Source organism: Schistocerca piceifrons, chromosome 3, assembly GCF_021461385.2.
Source record: "Schistocerca piceifrons isolate TAMUIC-IGC-003096 chromosome 3, iqSchPice1.1, whole genome shotgun sequence".
Classification (NCBI taxonomy): Eukaryota; Metazoa; Arthropoda; class Insecta; order Orthoptera; family Acrididae; genus Schistocerca; species Schistocerca piceifrons.
In genome coordinates, this window is record NC_060140.1 from 335507610 (window position 1) to 335527286 (window position 19677).

Consider the following 19677-nt stretch of genomic DNA (forward strand, 5'->3'; position numbering starts at 1 on the left):
ACAGTAAACATCGTCCTGTCCCTCTGCTGTACGCAGTACACAGAACTGTAAAATATATTCGTATCCTTCCGCATTTTGCGTTTCGTTAAGTGTAATAAGGGGATCACACCCCAGTCGCGAAATACACCCTAATATTCCAACAATATCTGTTCCGCACGTAACTGCTGGCACTACACATGACAGGTAAAGTCATCCACACATTTTCACTGGTCACTGCTGATTCCCCCCTCCCACCTGTAATTTACATAATAAGAGTTGATACTGAATAGAATTGAGAAAATACATTTATAGCACAGCCTGATTAGAAGAAGGGATAGGTTGGCAGGACACATCACCGCCAAGGAATCTTCAGTTTGGTAGTAGTGGTGGAGAGGGTAAAAATTGTAGAGAGAGATCAAGAGATAAATACAGTAAGCAGGTTCAGATGTGTGTGGGTTGGAACAGTTATGCAGGTATGAAGCTGCCGCAAACAAATTTTCGGACTGAAAACCATCACTACTACTTTGCACAAAAAATCGTAGTTTTATTTTAAAAAACGTCTTAAGCCTAATGACATTTAGAGCCTTTGGTCCCATCATAAGGTCAGAAAATCTTGAGTTAACTAATTTATTTATGTAAATTCTGTAAATTCGTTATTCAGATCAGGAAACAAGAATTCTGTGTAGAGCTGAAATGTAAACAAAAAAACTGGAAAAACGGCTTTCCTTCGACGGACATTTTCAGATGCAGATGCAGGTGAACTAAATACAAACCTAGTCCCAACAGGGAATCATATAGCGCTCGTAGAAAAAAGTGTTCCGAGACTGTTACCTGAAATGCTCCTCCATGATACTGACAAGAGGGAGATTGAGTTAATAATTAAATCTCTAAAGACCAAGAACTCTCATGGATATGACGGGGTATCTAGCAGAATACTGAAGTATTGTTCCACGTATGTTAGCTCAGTACTTAGCCATATCTGTAACTTTTCCTTTAGGAGTGGTCGGTTTCCTGACCGATTAAAGTACTCGGTAGTGAAGCCACTTTATAAAAAGGGAGACAGGGATAATGTTGACAATTATAGACCTATTTCTATGCCATCGGTGTTTGCTAAAGTTATCGAGAGGGTTGTATATACAAGGTTACTGCAGCATTTAAATTCACATAATTTGCTGTCAAATGTACAGTTTGGTTTTAGAAATGGCTTAACAACTGAAAATGCTATAGTCTCTTTTCTCTGTGAGGTTTTGGACGGATTAAATAAAAGGTTGCGAACGTTAGGTGTTTTCTTTGATTTAACGAAGGCTTTTGACTGTGTTGACCACAAAATATTACTGCAGAAGTTGGAACATTATGGAGTAAGGGGAGTAGCTTACAATTGGTTCGCCTCCTACTTTAAGAACAGAAAGCAGAAGGTAATCCTCCGCAATATTGAGAGTGGTAATGATGTTCAGTCCCAATGGGGCACTGTTAAATGGGGCGTTCCCCGAAGGTCGGTGCTGGGGCCGCTGCTGTTTCTTATTTATGTAAATGATATGCCTTCTAGTATTACAGGTGATTCAAAAATATTTCTGTTTGCTGATGACACCCGCTTGGTAGTGAAGGATCTTGTGTGTAATATCGAAACATTATCAAATAATGTAGTTCATGAAATAAGTTCGTGGCTTGTGGAAAATAATTTGATGCTAAATCACAGTAAGACTCAGTTTTTACAGTTTCTAACCCACAATTCAACAAGAACCGACATTTTAATCAGACAGAATGGGCATGTTATAAGCGAGACGGAACAGTTCAAGTTCCTAGGCGTACGGATAGATAGTAAGCTGTTGTGGAAAGCCCATGTTCAGGATCTTGTTCAGAAACTAAATGCCGCTTTATTTACCATTAGAACAGTATCTGAAATAAGTGACATTTCAACACGAAAAGTAGTATACTTCGCATATTTTCATACGCTTATGTCATATGGTATTATTTTTTGAGGTAATTCTTCTGATTCAAAAAGGGTATTTTTGGCTCAAAAACGGGCTGTTCGAGCTATGTATGGTGTAAGTTCGAAAACCTCTTGTCGACCCCTATTCAATAGTCTGGGAATTTTGACATTGCCCTCACAGTATGTATTTTCTTTAATGTCGTTTGTTGTTAGCAATATTAGCTTATTCCCAAGAGTTAGCAGCTTTCACTCAGTTAATACTAGGCAGAAATCAAATCTGCATGTGGAATGCACTTCCTTGACTCTTGTGCAGAAAGGAGTGCCGTATTCTGCTGCATCCATTTTCAATAAGCTACCACAAGAACTCAAAAATCTTAGCAGTAGCCCAAACACTTTTAAGTCTAAACTGAAGAGTTTCCTCATGGCTCACTCCTTCTATTCTGTCGAGGAGCTCCTGGAAGAGCTAAAAAATTAAGCAAATTCCAGTGTTACATTCTTGATTTTCTTTATTTAAACTAACGACTTGTCGCCTGAATATGTTTCTTATATTTCATTTTATCTGTTTCTACAATCGTGTTATAATTTCATGTATTGACTCGTTCCATGACCATGGAGACTTCTCCTAAATGTGGTCCCACGGAACAATAAATAAATAAATAAATAAATAAATGCCGTTGGTCATGGACGGTATTTGGAGAACGAAACGCACCCAATTCCGCTCATGACCAGCAGCTTCTGAAGATGGCCATTGTAAGTCGAAACCGGTTATGATTGTTTCATAGAATGCGACTGTCTGAAATTTAAAAATATGAACAGAAAATACCGGCTTCTGAGTCACAGGATCCGAAACGTACTTTTACTTACGGAAAAAGCCTTTCGTACTTGTATAATTCTGTTACTGCAATTTCTATTAGCATAATGCGTGCTCGCGTAAAATATATGTCGCATCCCCTTGCTGTGTAGCAATCAGCAGAACTGTGGTAAGACGTTTCTTTAGAGTATGGTGTGTACAGTTTATTAGGTAGGTTTATTATAAGTTCGTAGTGTTTTTGTTTTGCATTTTGGTATTGTGGTTGCTACGGCCTTACTTATCGAATGTCATTTTTTTATTTGTAGCTCGATGTTGTAATTTTAGTTTATATATTATTTTGTCGTTTGAAGATAGTGAGTGGAGCTGATGGACGCTAGAAAGTGGAGTGCCAACTGGAGATATCGGTACATTTCCGACATGTTCTTCTGTTTTAGTTCAATAGAGGGGCGACAGCAGTGGAGGAAGCGAGAAATACTTGCGCCGTGTATGGAGATAATGTCACTGGACACAGCACAGTAAGAAAATGACTCTTTAGGTTTTAGGAGGATCGTTCTAACGTTAGTGGTTCTTCACGTTCAGGAATACCTGGGGGGTTTGAACTCACTAGTTCACAATGATATACGCCAGTGTACTCCAAAACTGGCAAACTTGATGAATGCGATCAATCCACCACCGTGCGACATTTGAACGCGATGGGTAATGTTGAAAAAATCATGTGTGTGGATACCGCATGCACTTAGCCAAAATCACAAAAATCAGCGGGTGGCCATATATGCATCTCTGCTTGGTACTCACCAGTTTGCTCGTGAACGACACCGACAATTCCTATTCTGTATCATTACTGGTAATGAGTAATGGTGTCTTTACGCTAAAATAAGGCAAGAAAAGCAGTGGTTGAGCCCAAGCAAACCAGCAACTCTCCGTACAAAGCCTGCGTGCATCCACAAGATAATGTCATTCCTCAGGTGGAACAGCGACGATGTGGTGTACTACGAAGAGCTTCCCCGAGGGGTAACCATCATTGCTGACATTTATTGTCAACAACTGAGACGTCTTGCAGACGCAGTCCAAGAACAACCAGGAGGAAGACTGCGTGAAGCGATTTACTCCACGACAACGCCTCCCGCATTCAACTAGAGCGACAACAGACACTATATAGGAGCTAGGTTGGAAGGTCACTCCACGCTCACTTTATTCACCTGATCATGCGCCCTCAGATTTTTACCTTCTCGTCTATCAACCTGCAAGGAACTGCCTTTCCGGATGAGAATGCACGCCGAACAAGGCTCGACGAGTGCCTCGCCTCAAAATCACAGGATTTCTACAGTCGAGAAACTTACGCCAGCATTGGCAGAACTGTAAAAACTGAAGCGGAATGTATTATTGATGACTAAAGTACCTGTTATGTGTATCTGCTGTGCTCGCCACACTTGTGCAGAAACGCCCAGCTAGTCACAAATCCCCTGTATCGATGTAGCCTTCCTTGACACTGTGTAGTGTTGTACGTGACAGAGTAGCTGAGCGCAGTGGCAGATAGAGCTGGTCTGAAGGTCAGTGATTAACCGCGCGCTGGCATCGCCTGACGTGCCCCACCTCGCCAGATCGCTCTGACTACAATGTAGCATTCAGGTCGTGCCGTGCATTTTATTACTGGGCAGGCGCTGATGGCTTGTAAATCGATGCACCTAACTGAGCATCTCACCAGTGACGACGACGACTACGAATACGAACTACGCTTTTCTGTATCAAAGAATCGTTGCCGGGAGACCAGTCGAACAGGCTGACTTTGTCGCAATATAACAAACATGCCGAAACGTCGCCCCTAAATGAAGGTACTACTCCGCAGATTTTGCGATACTAATTCACCTATGCAATTAGACGTGAGAGCCAGTCCATCTCATGTGTGTTTATATAGCATTTAATTTAGCATTCGAAATTTTATCAGCCGAAAAATTTATGTTGGCTTTATGTGCGCTCTTAAATGAGATTTCCATTAGCGCTTGAAACTTGGAAAATAATCTGTTTACAGCGCTTGATTATTGCCAGAGAACGAGATTTCCACTTCAGTAACGGTTTCAGCGATGACTGCATAAAGTTGGTACCAGGCGCACTGCCGAATAGAATGAACTGGAAGTGGGCTGTTTAGCCTACGTGGACGGCCTGCCACTACTTGCAGACAACGAAACCACAGCACTCGGGCAGGTAGAAGTACTCAGAGTGCGCATAAGAGGTAGGGCTACAAATCTCACTCCAAAAAAAGAGTTCTGCACGAAATTCAACATACTGAATTTAAACACACAATATGGCAAGATCAACAGAGTAACACATTTTAAATACCTAGAGGAAGTGCTCGAATCGACAGGAAAAGAAAAAATCACGCAGAACACCAGGTTACTGAAGATGAGGAGAGCCTTATACAAAACACAGGGTATCTATAACAAAAAAATGTCTGTCCACGTCCATCAAAATTCGTAAGTACAATACTGTAATCAAACCTGAGGTGCTATACGCCTGTGAGACACTGACGCTACACACAGAGGGCGACCTACAGAAGATCCTCACAGAGGAAAGAAAAACTATGAGGAAAATTATTGGACCAAAACTCACAGACGAAGGATACAGGCTTCACTCCAGAGACACCACACAGAAGTTGTTAAACCTCGCAGCGGGAATCAGAAAAAGGCGACTAAAATTTTACGGCCACGTCAGCAGACTCTCTCAGACCAGAGTCACCAACAGAATACTCAGATGCATTCAGAGGCTCAAAACCAGTACACCTTGGAAAGCACAAGTCAAAATTGATCTGGAAAAAGCACAGGTGGATTCAGTGGACGTCACAGACAAAAGCGTCTATAGAAACAGCACCTTAGGCCCAAAGACCAAAGTGGACCCAAGAAAGGAAGAGGGCCTTTAGCGAACGAATGAAAGGGCACTGGAAGAACAGGAAGAGCAAGTAGTCATAAATGCTTCCCATTGTCTGATAAAGACCTATAACGTGTGTAACTATGTATACATATACTGGGTGGTCCATTCATAGTGACCGGGCCAAATATCTCACGAAACAAGCATCGAGCGAAAGAACTACAAAGAACGAAACTTGTCCCGCTTGAAGGGGGAAACCAGATGGCGCTATGGTTGGCCCGATAGATGGCGCTGCCATAGGCCAAACGGATATCAACTGCGTTTTTTTAAGTAGGAACTCCCATTTTTTATTATGTATTCGTGTAGTACGTAAAGAAAAATGAATGTTTTAGTTGGACCACTTTTTTCGCTTTGTGATAGATGGCGCTGTAATAGTCACAAACGTATGGCTCACAATTTTATACGACCAATTGATAACATGTAGGTTTTTTAAATTAAAATGCAGAACGTAGGTACGTTTGAACATTTTATTTCGGTTGTTCCAATGTGATACAAGCGAAAAAAGTGGTCCAACTAAAACATTCATATTTCTTTGCGTACTACACGAATATGTCATAAAGAATGGGGGTTCCTATTTTAAAAAACGCAGTTGATATCCGTTTGACCTATGGCAGCGCCATCTAGCGGGCCACCCATAGCGCCATCTGGTTTCCCCCTTCAGGCTAGACAAGTTCCGTTCTTTGTAGTTTTTTTTCGTTTGACGCTTATTTCATGAGATATTTGGCCCGGTCACGATCAATGGACACACCTTGTATATATAATGTGTGTATTCAACTTTGGATGGATTTCAACCAAACTTGGTACGCATCATTTGCTATATGGAAAGGAGTACTGTGGGGATACGATATTGCAGTGCCTGCGTTATTGTGATTACGATGGAAAGTTCCTTTGGCCATGCATGCATGTCCAAAGAACAGGCACTGCGGCGACTATAGCCGCTATTGAAGACATCAAATGCATTCGCAGTTGCGAATAATGACAACCATCAGCTGTAGAATGGAGTGACAATGAAAATTTGTGCCGGACCGGGACTCGAACCCGGATTTCCCGCTTATAGCGAGCGGTCACCTTACCGTTGCGGCCCGGCACAAATTTTCTCTTTCGTCATTCCATTCTACAGTTGAAAGTTGTCATTATTCGCAATTGCGAATACAGTTAATGTATTTCATAACGGCTGTAGTCGCCAAATTTCCTGTTCCTTTGGAGCGACCTCAAGTGGAATGACCAAATAAAACAAATAGTAGGAAAAGCAGACACCAGACTGAAATTCATAGGAAGAATTTTAAGGCGATGTAAGTAATCCACAAGGGAAGTGGCGTGCAAGGCGCTTGCACGGCCGATTCTGGAGTATTGTTCATCAATCTGGATCATTACGAGGTAGGTCTGATAGAAGAGACAGAGATCAACGAAGAGAGACTCTTCGGGAAGGTACTTTCCGAGAAGAGTCGCACAACATATTACTTCCTCCCATATACATCTGGAGTAAAGACCACGACGAGAAAATGCGAGAAATTAGAGCAAATACAAAGGCTTACCGACAAGCATTCTGCATACGAGCCTTTCCGGTGTGGAACACAGGGTAGGAGGGACCAGTTAGCGGTATCAGAAGCACTCCGCCACTCACCATTAGTGGCTTGCGGGGTATTGATGTAGAATTGTGTGATGTCCGCTGGAATGCCGCGACCGCTGTTAGTAAGACGCTGTGAGCATTGGTGCTGGATGAGTGCGGCCCAAGAGAAGCGGTTGAGCTTGTTGGTGCCAGCGCGGCATTGTGCCGCCGCACAACGGTTGCGAGAGGCGTGCGCTTCAATTGGCGGGGATGACTCCGCGGCACAGCGGGCGATACTGCCGCCTCGTCCTTCCCATCACAGGCTGGCTCAGCCACAGCTGCTGCCTCTACTCCGAGGTGGAACAGTTTTCGGACTGACAAGAGAAAGCACGTGGCTCAAGGGGTGCTACTCAACCACGGTATTATTGCACTTGATCATTATAGGAAATACGTCGTTGTTGTTGCTGTTGTTGCTGTTGTTGTTGTGGTCTTCAGTCCTGAGACTGGTTTGATGCAGCTCTCCATGCTACTCTATCCTGTGCAAGCTTCCTACTGCAGCCTACATCCTTCTGAATCTGCTTAGTGTATTCATCTCTTGGTCTCCCTCTACGATTTTTACCCTCCACGCTGCCCTCCAATACTAAATTGGTGATCCCTTGATGCCTCAGACCATGTCCTACCAACCGATCCCTTCTTCTAGTCAAGTTGTGCCACAAGCTTCTCTTCTCCCCAATCCTATTCAATACCTCCACATTAGTTATGTGATCTACCCATCTAATCTTCAGCATTCTTCTGTAGCACCACATTTTGAAAGCTTCTATTCTCTTCTTGTCCAAACTATTTATCGTCCACGTTTCACTTCCATACATGGCTACACTCCATACAAATACTTTCAGAAACGACTTCCTGACATTTAAATCTATACTCGATGTTTACAAATTTTTCTTCTTCAGAAACGCTTTCCTTGCCATTGCCAGTCTACATTTTATATCCTCTCTACTTTGAGCATCATCAGTTATTTTGCTCCCCAAATAGCAAAACTCCTTTACTACTTTAAGTGTCTCATTTCCTAATCTAATTCCCTCAGCATCACCCGACTTAATTCGACTACATTCCATTATCCTCGTTTTGCTTTTGTTGATTTCATCTTATATCCTCCTTTCAAGACACTGTCCATTCCGTTCAACTGCTTTTGCAAGTCCTTTGCTGTCTCTGACAGAATTACAATGTCATCGGCGAACCTCAAAATTTTTATTTCTTCTCCATGGATTTTAATACGTACTCCGAACTTTTCTTTTGTTTACTTTACTGCTTGCTCAATATAAAGATTGAATAACATCGGGGAAAGGTTACAACCCTGTCTCACTTCCTTCCCAACCACTGCTTCCCTTTCATGTCCCTCGACTCTTATAACTGCCGTCTGGTTTCTGTACAAATTGTAAATAGCCTTTCGCTCCCTGTATTTTACCCCTGCCACCTTCAGAATTTGAAAGAGAGTATTCCAGTCAACATTGTCAAACGCTTTCTCTAAGTCTACAAATGCTAGAAACGTAGGTTTGCCTTTCCTTAATCTTTCTTCTAAGATAAGTCGTAGGGTCAGTATTGCCTCACGTGTTCCAATATTTCTACGGAATCCAAACTGATCTTCCCCGAGGTCGGCTTATATCAGTTTTTCCGTTCGTCTGTAAAGAATTCGCGGTAGTATAGCAGCTGTGACTTATTAAACTGATAGTTCGGTAATTTTCACATCTGTCAACGCCTGCTTTCTTTGGGATTGGAATTAACGTATTCTTCTTGAAGTCTGAGGGAATTTCGCCTGTCTCATACATCTTGCTCACCAGATGGTAGAGTTTTGTCAGGACTCGTAATACTACGGTAAACAAGTACGATGTCGACTAAGGGAAATACATTGTACTGTCAGTACTTCCGGGTCAGTTGTGCGTGTACTATAAAGTGACCCGACGGAAACGTCCCCACTGCCAGGGGCAATAATGTTGGAGTCGACTAACACACTGACGGGAAAAAATCCTAACGTCATAGAGTTGTACGATATAAACGAAAGTTGGTTAGCGTGTTTCTACATCTGGAAGACGATGTCTGTTCAAATTTCACGCCAATTGCTCACGAGGGGCGCTAGTAACGCCACTGTTTACTTTGAATACCGATTGTAACGGTAGTGAGCGTTAGTTGCCTTTGAGATTTGTTGTGATGAGTTGTTGGTCAAGGATGCATTTAAGGCGACAAATACACAATTAGCATCACCTCACTGAGTTAAAACGAGATCATGTAATAGAGCTACGTGAAGTTGATACTACAGCAAGACTTGGCAGGAATGTAGCTACTGTACATGGTTGCTGGCAGAGGTGGTAGCGAGAATATAGCCATAATAAGACCGGGCTCCGGACGGCCAAGGGTCACTGCCGAGAGGGAAAACCATCGTGTTCAGTGTGTGGCTGTGGCGTATCTCACTGCATCTGAAGCAGCAATCTGAGCAGCATTTGCGGCCAGAGTGACATAACAAACTGTCACAAATCGATTGCTTCAAGTACAGCTCCGAGCCAGACATTCCACTGACCCCATACCACCGCCATTTGCGACCTCAACGGGTCAAGCGAGAACTCGCTCTAGGCCATGGTGGAGGTTTGTTGTGTTTTCTGGTGAAAGCTGGTTCTGCCTCGATGCGAGTGATGGCCGTGTAGTGGCTAGAACGAGACCATTTGAGGACCTGCAATGAACCTGCCGGCGCGTACACACACTGGACCTACATCCTGAATTATTGTCTGGGGTGCGATTTCGTATGACAGCAGTAGCATTCTCGTGGTCATCCCACACACCCTGACTGTCAAATTGTACGTCACTCTGGTGATTAGACTTCTTGTGCTACCATTCGTGAATACCATTCAACACCATAACGCTCTCCCGTGTACCGCTGTTTTAACCCAACATGCTCTACAGAGTGTCGACGTGTTGCCTTGGCCTGCTCGATCAGCAGATCCGTCTCCAAAGAAGCACGTACGGGACACCATCGGACGTTAACTCCAGCGTCATCGACAAACAGTATTAACCGTCCCTGTATTGACCGACCAAGTGAACAGGCATGGAATACCAGCACACAAACTGACAACCGGTCCTGTAAAGCACTATGCATGCACATTTGCATCCGTGAATTCAACATTCTCGCGGCTACACTCGTTATTCATGTACCACCATTTCCCAGTTGCAATGGCTTATCTCGCGCGTACATTAACCTGTGATCTTGCAATGCTAATCACTTAAATATGTTACCTAGATAAATGTGTTCCGGAAATTTCATTAGTGTACCTTATCTTTTGATGGTGCATTTTATCCCGTCAGTGTACGTTGTTGTTTTTAGTCGGAAGACTGATTTGTATGATGCAACACTCGACACTAGTTTGTTTTGTGCAAACCTCTTCATTTCTGCATAACTGGAAACTACATCCAATTGAACCCGGGTACTCAAGTCAAGGCTTGGTCTCTCTGTACAATTATTTTAGACTGAAAATGGGAAACAATGAAATTGCGAAACGTCAGAATGTAAGAAAACGGGAAAACTCCGTTCCAGATTAACATTACACATAATGTTAGTTAAAGGAATGCAAATTACCATAGTTTCACATCATTTGTAACTCTGACTGAAAGTCTTACAAAAGAAAAATTAAAAAAAAGATATCAAAGTGGAAGCTTAGGTAAAGTCAGAAGTGCCATACGTAATTTCCAAGAAATCACTTAATATGCCAGCATTACCTCACTTATATCTCTGCCGTAACAAAAAACGCAATGTTAACATCAGTGACAGAACTAGAAATAAAATTCCCCTGTATCTCTCGTCAAGAAAATCCACCATTTTAATCTGTACTCCATTCTAGCAAGCTATCACTTCAACACTTTACTGCTTCGACCTGACTCCAGTCAGCCCTCAAGCGCTGTTGGGTCTGTACCGTCAGTACCTGCATAAACATCGTTGTAATTTAACATAGTTGCGTCTTTTATAACGCAATCCCAATAATGACTCAGGGCCGAAGTTTGTCCTGTTTGCGTCTGTTATCCATCCAGTGTCGGCACGGCCTATTTGTCCAGGTACATTTTCTTATACGACTTGCGCAACACAGCACTCGGTACGAAATTTTTATGTTTAACGGCGAGAATCGTGTATGCGATCTTCGAATTGGGTAGGACCTTCAGTTTCAACGCGCGCAAGTGGAATAAAAGTTCATATGTTACTAGTGATTGCGTTAAAATACGGAAGCAAAGCTATTTGATTGACTTTTCCCCTAGGTCTGGACTTGTCATCCGCTGATTACACCGGGAAGCGTCGCAATATCTTCTTACTATAAGTTTTTCCTGAACATGCCTCTCAAATACTAGTACTGAAGTTCGACTGAGGATGATAGTGGTATGTTCGAACGTGCTTGAAGACAGCTTTTTGTTCGGTTCGTACGCTGAAAGCTATTTTGCTTACAGGTACGGATCGGCATGGATTGGCTTCCTGTACACTTGGCTTCCTGTACTCTCGGGTAACTTATTGCTTGCTCTCACATCTAGCGAAATTATTTTACCGGGAAAATCAACGAAATTGCATAACTCACCGGAAGATAGCCAACAAGATTCCTGAAGCAGTAGCGATTATCGCCAGGGAACATTAAAGATAAAATGGTCATGGAAATAGCGAGATAAGAGGGAAAGTAGATACCTGAGTTGCCAGAAGTCGTGTGAACTCGTGATCGTTATGAGACAGATAGCTGCGAGGCAGATGATGTATTGCGGTGGTGTTACTGTGTGAACTGGCTTAAATTTAGTAATTACACTAGTGACGGCTTAAAAGCGGATGCTACAATAGAGTCTGTCGATTGACTGTAATAAGGATACGTACGTCAGCTTATCGCCCTACGAAGAGATTTGTTGATGACCTTGTTGCGAAACGTAGACAAGTGAAGTTCTAAGTGGAAGGACCGCCGTACTGCTGGAATTTAATAACCTATGAGAATCTCGCGAAGTCTCCAGGATAATTCTGGACTTGTTAGCATCCGTTGCTATCTTCCCTTTTTTTACATTATGACCTGCAAATACATGTACATGTTGATGTCAACCATTAAGTCTTAGCAGTATGTGACGATCTCTTGCTCCAGACAAATGAGTCTGTTGTTAGCTGCGAAATAACTGTGTACTAAAAATTTTTGTAAACCAGATATATTGCTTCAGATTTTACGCTCTTTGTTCTTTGTGATATTTCTATGAAATCCATTGGCAGGAGTTAAAAGAGATGTTTAGTTTAGCAATTTTGCGAGTGTATTTTTCAATAAGACTTGGAAAGCTTATTGCGTACTCTCTCATATCCGAAATGACCTTGTCGGTGAAATTCAATGAAATTGCATCTCATACAGGGACTTGGCGACCGTCGTTCTTCCCACTTTATAATGATACTGTTGGATTCTTCCCTCTTTTTTATAAACCAAACCAGCTGAGTATTAGGCATTGTCCGGGTATGTATGTATTCTAATCTTTCGTTAGTCCCTCTCCAAATTCCCCGTCTTTCATTCCACCTCTTCTTCCCCCCGCCCTCTCTGTCCACTTCTTCCACTCCCACTCCTTTTCTATCTGCTCCTGTCCCTGTAACTGCTCATCTGTTCCCGTCTCTGTCGATAGCGTCCTACCCTCGTTTCTGTCCATCTCCTCCTCTTTCTTTAACGAAGCGAAGTGGCGCAGTGGTTATCACTCTGGACTTGCATTCATGAGGATGGCGGTTCAAGTTTGCGTCTGGGCATCCTGATTTAGTTTTTCCATGATTTCCCTAAATCGCTTCAGCAAATGCTGAGATGGTTCCTCTGAAAGGGCACCGCTGGCTTTATTCCCCATCCTTCTCTAAATTGATGAAACCGATGCTTGCTGTTTGGCCCCCTCCCCCAAATCAACCAACCTCTTTCCTGTCTGTCCATCTCTCCCTGTCTCTGTCCGTCCTCCTGCTCCCGGTCTCTGCTCGTCCCCTCTCCTGCGTATCTGTGTCGACCTCTTCCTTCTCTCTCCAAGTTATCAGCCCCACCCCATTAGGAAGTTGCTGGATCTTACCACCATGGTATTTCTTTCTGTCCAGTGGCATAGGTGGCTGCTGCCTGCAAAAAGCGTTGTGAATAGAGTTAGCAATAAAGAAGTAATTCATTAAGTCATGCAAGATGTGGCAGTTTCTCACCGATCTCAGTGTTCATCATTTCGTATCTCTTGAACTGTGGGTCGTATAATACGTAAAAATTTGCTGTTACACTCAGTGGCATATGGGAATACTGTCTGTAGAATGTGTCGCGAATACAGTCAGTTGTAAGGAAATAATCAATTAAAACGGCATACCTGATGCGGCAGTTTTTCAGCGAAAATGTAGTAAGCGATAAACTTGTTTCCATTTATCATTTTGTAGGGATCGTCAGCGAGGAAAAGTTTCGCGAAAGTTTGAAATTATGTGTAAAGTTCGTTGAAAGTCACTAAGTGCCCTCATTCTCAAATACTGAATTAATGTAGTCTGGCTATTTGCATGTCTTAAGCAAGGCACTTTCTCACCGTCCACCCCCAGCCGTTTGAGGTATAGGTGGTGCTTACCCTCACAGTGATTGTTCCCAGACAGTAAGCACACACATCAAAAAAAGTTTTGCATCACCTCGGTTCGGAGAGTTCCGGAACCTGTACAGAAAATTGGAATAGAGATCAACATAAACATCATTTCCGCCCTTTTTATTGCTCATGAAAACCACCCATTTTACGTTGTACCACCATGCCGCGAGACCTTCAGAGATGGTGGTCCAGATTGCTGTACGCATCGGTACCTCTAATACCCAGTAGCATGTCGTCTTGCATTGATGCATGCCTGTATTCGTCGTGACATACTATCAACAAGTTCATCAAGACGTGTTGGTCCAGATTGTCCCACTCCTCAATGGCGATTCGGCGTAGATCACTCAGTGATTGGTGAGTCACTTCGTCCATAAACAGCCGTTTTCAATCTATCCCAGGCATGGAGAACATGCTGGTCAGTCTAGTCGAGCGATGTCGTTATCCTGAAGGAAGTCATTCACAGGATTTGCACGGTGGGGGAACGAATTATTGTCCATGAAGACGAAGGCCTCGCCAATATACTGCCGATATGGTTGCACTATCGGTCGGAGGATGGCGTTTACGTATCGTACCCTTGATGGCGTTTACGTATCGTACAGCCGGACGGCGCCTTCCATGACCACCTGCGGCGTACGTCGGCCCCACATAATGCCACCCCAAAACAGCAGGGAACCTCCACCTTGCTGCATTCGCTGGACAGTGTGTCTAAGCCTCTAAGGCGTTCAGCGTGAACGGGTTGCCTCCTAACACGTCTCCGACGATTGTCCGGTTGAAGGCATATGCGACACTCATCGGTGAAGAGAATGTGATGCCAATCGTGAGCGGTCCATTCGGCATGTTGTTGGGCCCATCTGTACCGTGCTGCTTGGTGTTGTGGTCGCAAAGACGGACCTCGCCATGGACGTCGGGAGTGAAGTTGCGCATCATGCAACCTATTGCGCACAGTTTGAGTCGTAACACGACGCCCTGTGGCTGCACGAAAAGCATTATTCAACATGGTGGCGTTGCTGTCAGAATTCCTATGAGCCATAATCCGTAGGTAGCGGTCATCCGCTACAGTAGTAGCCCTTGAGCGGCCAGAGCGAGGCATGTCATCGATAGTTCCTGTCTCTCCTCCATGTCCGAACAATATCGCTTTGGTTAACTCCGAGACTCCTGGGCACTTCCCTTGTTGAGAGCCTTCCTGGCACAAAGTAACAATGCGGACACGATCGAACCGCGGTATTGATCGTCTAGGCATGGTTGAACTACAGACAACCCGAGCCGTGTACCTCCTTCCTGGTGGAATGACTGGAACTGATCGGCTGTCGGACCCCTTTCGTCTAATAGGTGCTGCTCATGCATGGTTGTTTAGATCTTTGGGCGGGTTTGGTGACATCTCTGAACAGTCAAAGGGACTTTGTCTGTGGTAAAATATCCAGTCAACGTCTATCTTCAGGAGTTCTGGGAACTGGGTTGATGCAAAACTTTTTTTGATGTGTTATGTGTACCAAGTTTGGTTGAAATAGGTGCAGTGGGTTAGGAGGAGATGTATAAATAAACGTAAATTCATTTTTATAACATGTATGGATATCGATCCCAAGCACTCGACCTAAATCCAGTCCATTGCTTCAGACTTTATGCTCTGTATTTATAATAACCTAAATTTTCGCGGAGGAAAAGCTGGTGCTGAAACAACTTTCGACAACAATGTAAAATAGCTGGAAACTAAAAGTCTCCTATCGACATATCTTTTTAATGACATTTACTGTATCTGCTCTTTTCATGTAATTCAAATTTTCGTATTTCTTCTCTCTTTTAGAAATTATCCACAGCATTACTAACACATCATGGAAGTCAGACTAACCTCTTACCCACAGTGACACAATAGGTCTCTGGGAGACTGTTTCCATGAACTAGTGAGAAGAAGCAATATACAAGTACAATACTTACCTTACTTTTCGACACTTTCAGTAAAAAGTGTTCTGAATGAATTGATGTATCACTGTCGATTTACGAGATCAAAATCCTCCGCAAAGGTAGTTTTTCATCTAGAATACGATGTTTTAATTAGTATTAATCAATATTAAATAATTAGTGTTAGTATTAATAAATACCAATTAAAACAAGGATAAATTCTAATTAATTTTGAAAAGCCGAAACTTAATGACCACCTACTTTATAGGGTGTTTTGTCCACCTTAGGAACGCAATATAGCAGCCAATCTGCATGAAATAGATTCAGAGTCCGTAGATTTCCGGAGGTATTATGGCACCAGGTGTCAACACGTCAGGAAGTTCCTGTAAATTACGGACCTGTAGTTTGCAGTCGCGGAGCTGACGCCTGATAGTGTCCCCGATGCGTGCCATCCTGTTCACCTCTGTTCAATTTGGTACCCGAAACATCAACATGATTTCATTCCCAATAGTAGAATGATTCTGGTCATGTTATACGAACAGTTATACTGCTACGGAGCCCCATGTGCTGCAGTGTTTATTGAATGGTGTGCTCCAAAATACTTGTGGCTGCACCGCGGTTGTACCATGTCGTTTGGTCTGCTACACATCGCCTCCTATCGTATCCGAGGGAAGTGCGACCTGTTCTTGAGTACTACTCGAGTGTTTGGGATCCATACCAGGTCGGATTAAAGGCAGACATCGAAACAATTCAGAGGTAGGCTAGTAAGATTTGTTACCGGTAAGCTCGAACAATACGCAAGTGTTATGGAAATGCTTCGAGAACACAAGTGGAAATCCCTGGAGGGAAGATAGTGTTCTTTCCGAGGAACGCTTTGAGAAAATTTGTTGCTTACTGCAAAAAGATTGTACTGCCGCCAACGTATATTTCCCGTAAGGACCACGTAGATAAGATACAAGAAATTGGGGCTCATACAGAGGCACATAGACAGTTTTCCTTCGCTCCCAGTGTGGGAAAGGAAACGACTAGTAGTGATATAGGGTACTCCCCGCCACGGAACGTATGGTGGCTCGCGGAGTCTGGATGTAGATGTAGATCCAACTTTACAGAGTAGACGAGTCTCCCACCTCCACGTTCTGGAATGAGGAGTGGATTTCCAACAACTTGTCGCCTGCTCCTGATTTCACCGTCCTTCCACGATTTTCCATACATGCTCACAGCTTCCGAGATTCTCGTTCCTAGGCGCCAGGCCAGAACAATCTGCCCTTGGTCAAAGTCGCGTAAGTAAGTGGATTTCCGCATTTGCGTCTCGTATCGTCGCTGCAATAATTTGCCTTTCGCCTCTGCTCCACTTACATACCTTACCTCATCACGTGCCTGCAATGCCACCAGATAGCCCTCAATCTCGCGGTGGACAGTGGTCGTAATCTGATGCGTTAGCCCTTCTATTCTCGTGTTAAACCGGTTCAGTCAATGTATTATAAACATAATTCGCGTGCGAACAGTGTCGGCAGTTTGTGAGGGTCTCACAGTTCTCTTTGTGTCCATGAAATCTTCCTGAAAATTGAGCCCCCGTTTAATTTTATATTGTACAAATTATAATTTGAGTCATTAGACACTTTGTAATCCCGCCATGAAAATGTCAAGCCACGGTAATAAGAGAAGCTACATTGAAACGGCAATGAAACTGATATATGCATGCGTATTCAAATAGGCAGGTTATCAAGATTTGAGTGAGTTTGAACGTGACGTTACAGTCGGCGCTCGAGCGATGGGACACATCATCTCCGAGGTAGTGATGAAGTGGGCATTTTCCCGTGCGACCATTTCACGAGTGTACCGTGAATATCACGAATCCGGTAAAATATCAAATCTCGGACATCGGTGCGGCCGGAAAAAGATCCTGCAAGAAGGGGACCAACGACGACTGGAGAGAATCGTTCAGCGTGGTAGAAGTGCAACCCTTCCGCAATTTGCTGCAGATTTCAATGCGGGGTCATCAGCATTTGTCAGCGTGTGAACCATTCAACGAAAAATCTTCGACATGGGTTTTCAGAGCTGAAGGCCCACTCGTGTACCCTTGATGACAGCCCGACACAAATCTTTACACCTCGCCTGGGCCTGTCGACACCGAACTGGACTGTTGATGGCGGGAAACGTGTTGCCTGGTCGGACGAGTCTCGTTTCATATTGCTGGAGCAGATGGACGTGCATGGGTATGGAGACTATGGACCCTGCATGTGAGAAGCGGACTGTTCAAGCTGGTGGAGGCTCTGTAATGATGTGAGGCGTGTGCAGTTGGAGTGATATGGGACTCCCTGATATGTGTAGATACGACTCTGATGGGTGACACCTACGTAAGCATCCTGTCTGATCACCTGCATCCATTCATGTCCATTGTGTATTCCGACGGACTTGGGCAATTCCAGCAGGACAATGCGACACCCCGAACGTCCCAGAATTGCTACAGAGTGGTTCCAGGAACACTCTTCTGAGTTTAAACACTTCCGCTGGCCACCAAACTCCCCAGATATGAGCATTACTGAGCATATCTGGGATGCCTTGCATCGTACTGTTCAGAAGTGATCTCCATCCCCTCGTACTCTTACGGATTTATGGACAGCCCTGTAGGATTCAAAGTGTCATTTCCCTCCAACTCTACTTCAGACATTAGTCGAATCCATGCCACGTTGCTGTGTGGCACTTCTGTGCGCTCGCGTGGACCCTACACGATATTAGGCAGGTGTAGGCCTACCAGTGTCTTTGGCTCTTCGGTGTATGTCATCTGAAGGAAGTAGTTCTACAGTTTCTGAGGGATTTACGGCAATTACTAGCAGAATGGCAGGAGAAACAGGTGCTGCTCTGGTCTGACAGCTTCAGAAGACAATTTGCATTTTCGATTCGGGTAAGTCGGTGGTAACACTGACGACGACCGTATGAAAAGGGAGATGTATTTTTTGTCTTGAATAATAATAAACAAACATGTGGCATAGTTTCTGTTTGTCACTGAAATCTTTCAAATCACCTGATATGAAGCCGTAGACCTGCAACGCTACAAAGACTTGCAGTATTTGGTCATAAGTATCAGGACACCCTTATGTAATCCGGATTTGACAACTAAACGCAACAAGAGGCGGACTCACCAGTGTAAAAAGAGGTGGGGACTATTGTGTTGGCAGTAGAGAAGCTGTAACAGCGTAATGGGTCAGATAGGAGAGCTCAGTGACTTCGAACGTGGGCAAGTCATTGGATGGCATCAGAGTAAAAATCCATCACGGACATTTAAATCCTTTTAAAGCTGCGCAAGTCGACCGTTGGTGATGTGATTGTGAATTGGAAACGCGAAGGAACAATCCACAGCGAAAGCAAGACCTGGTATACATCATGTGGTGACTAAAAGGGACCGTTGAGCATTGTGGGGGTGATTGTAAAAGATCGCATGAAATCAACGGAGTTCCAAAGTGCCACCACCAGTCCAGCTACCACACTCACTGAGCGTATGGAGTTAAAAGCATATTCTACAATGAACGAGCAGCTACACGCCCAGTGAATGATTTGTGGCGAATCACGCTATACCCTGTAGCAATCCAATGGAAGTGTCTGGGTTCGGCAAATAACTGGAGAACGTTAGCTGCGCATCATGTATAGTAGCAACAGTGAAGTGCGCAGGCGGTAATGTTACGGTATTGCGGCGTTTTTCGTGGTTAGGTTTTGGTCCCCTTATTGCGCATAATAAAACATTAAATTCGGTAGGATAGGAATAAATTTTACAGCATTGTGTACTGCGTACAGAAGAGGAGCGGTTTCTAGGCAATGATTTATCTGCATCACAATATACTTTTTCATAAAGCAGCGTATGTGACGCAATGTTTTGTGAACAGTAACATTCCTGAAGTTGTGGCCTCCCCAAAGACCTGACCTGAACCCACTGGAACTCCTGTTGTATGAGTAACATCGTCGACTTCGATCCAG

General features: G+C 43.8%; 1 protein-coding gene across 1 annotated transcript in view; it reads right to left on the minus strand.

Moving 5' to 3' along the window:
• The window catches only part of LOC124790117 (islet cell autoantigen 1), a 50154-nt gene extending 45912 nt beyond the window's left edge, over positions 1–4242 (minus strand). Inside the window, exon 1 of the mRNA XM_047257691.1 lies at positions 4120–4242. The gene's annotated coding sequence lies outside the window, so the exon portion shown is untranslated. The remainder of the gene's footprint in view (positions 1–4119) is intronic.
• Between the last annotated feature and the right edge of the window lie 15435 nt (positions 4243–19677).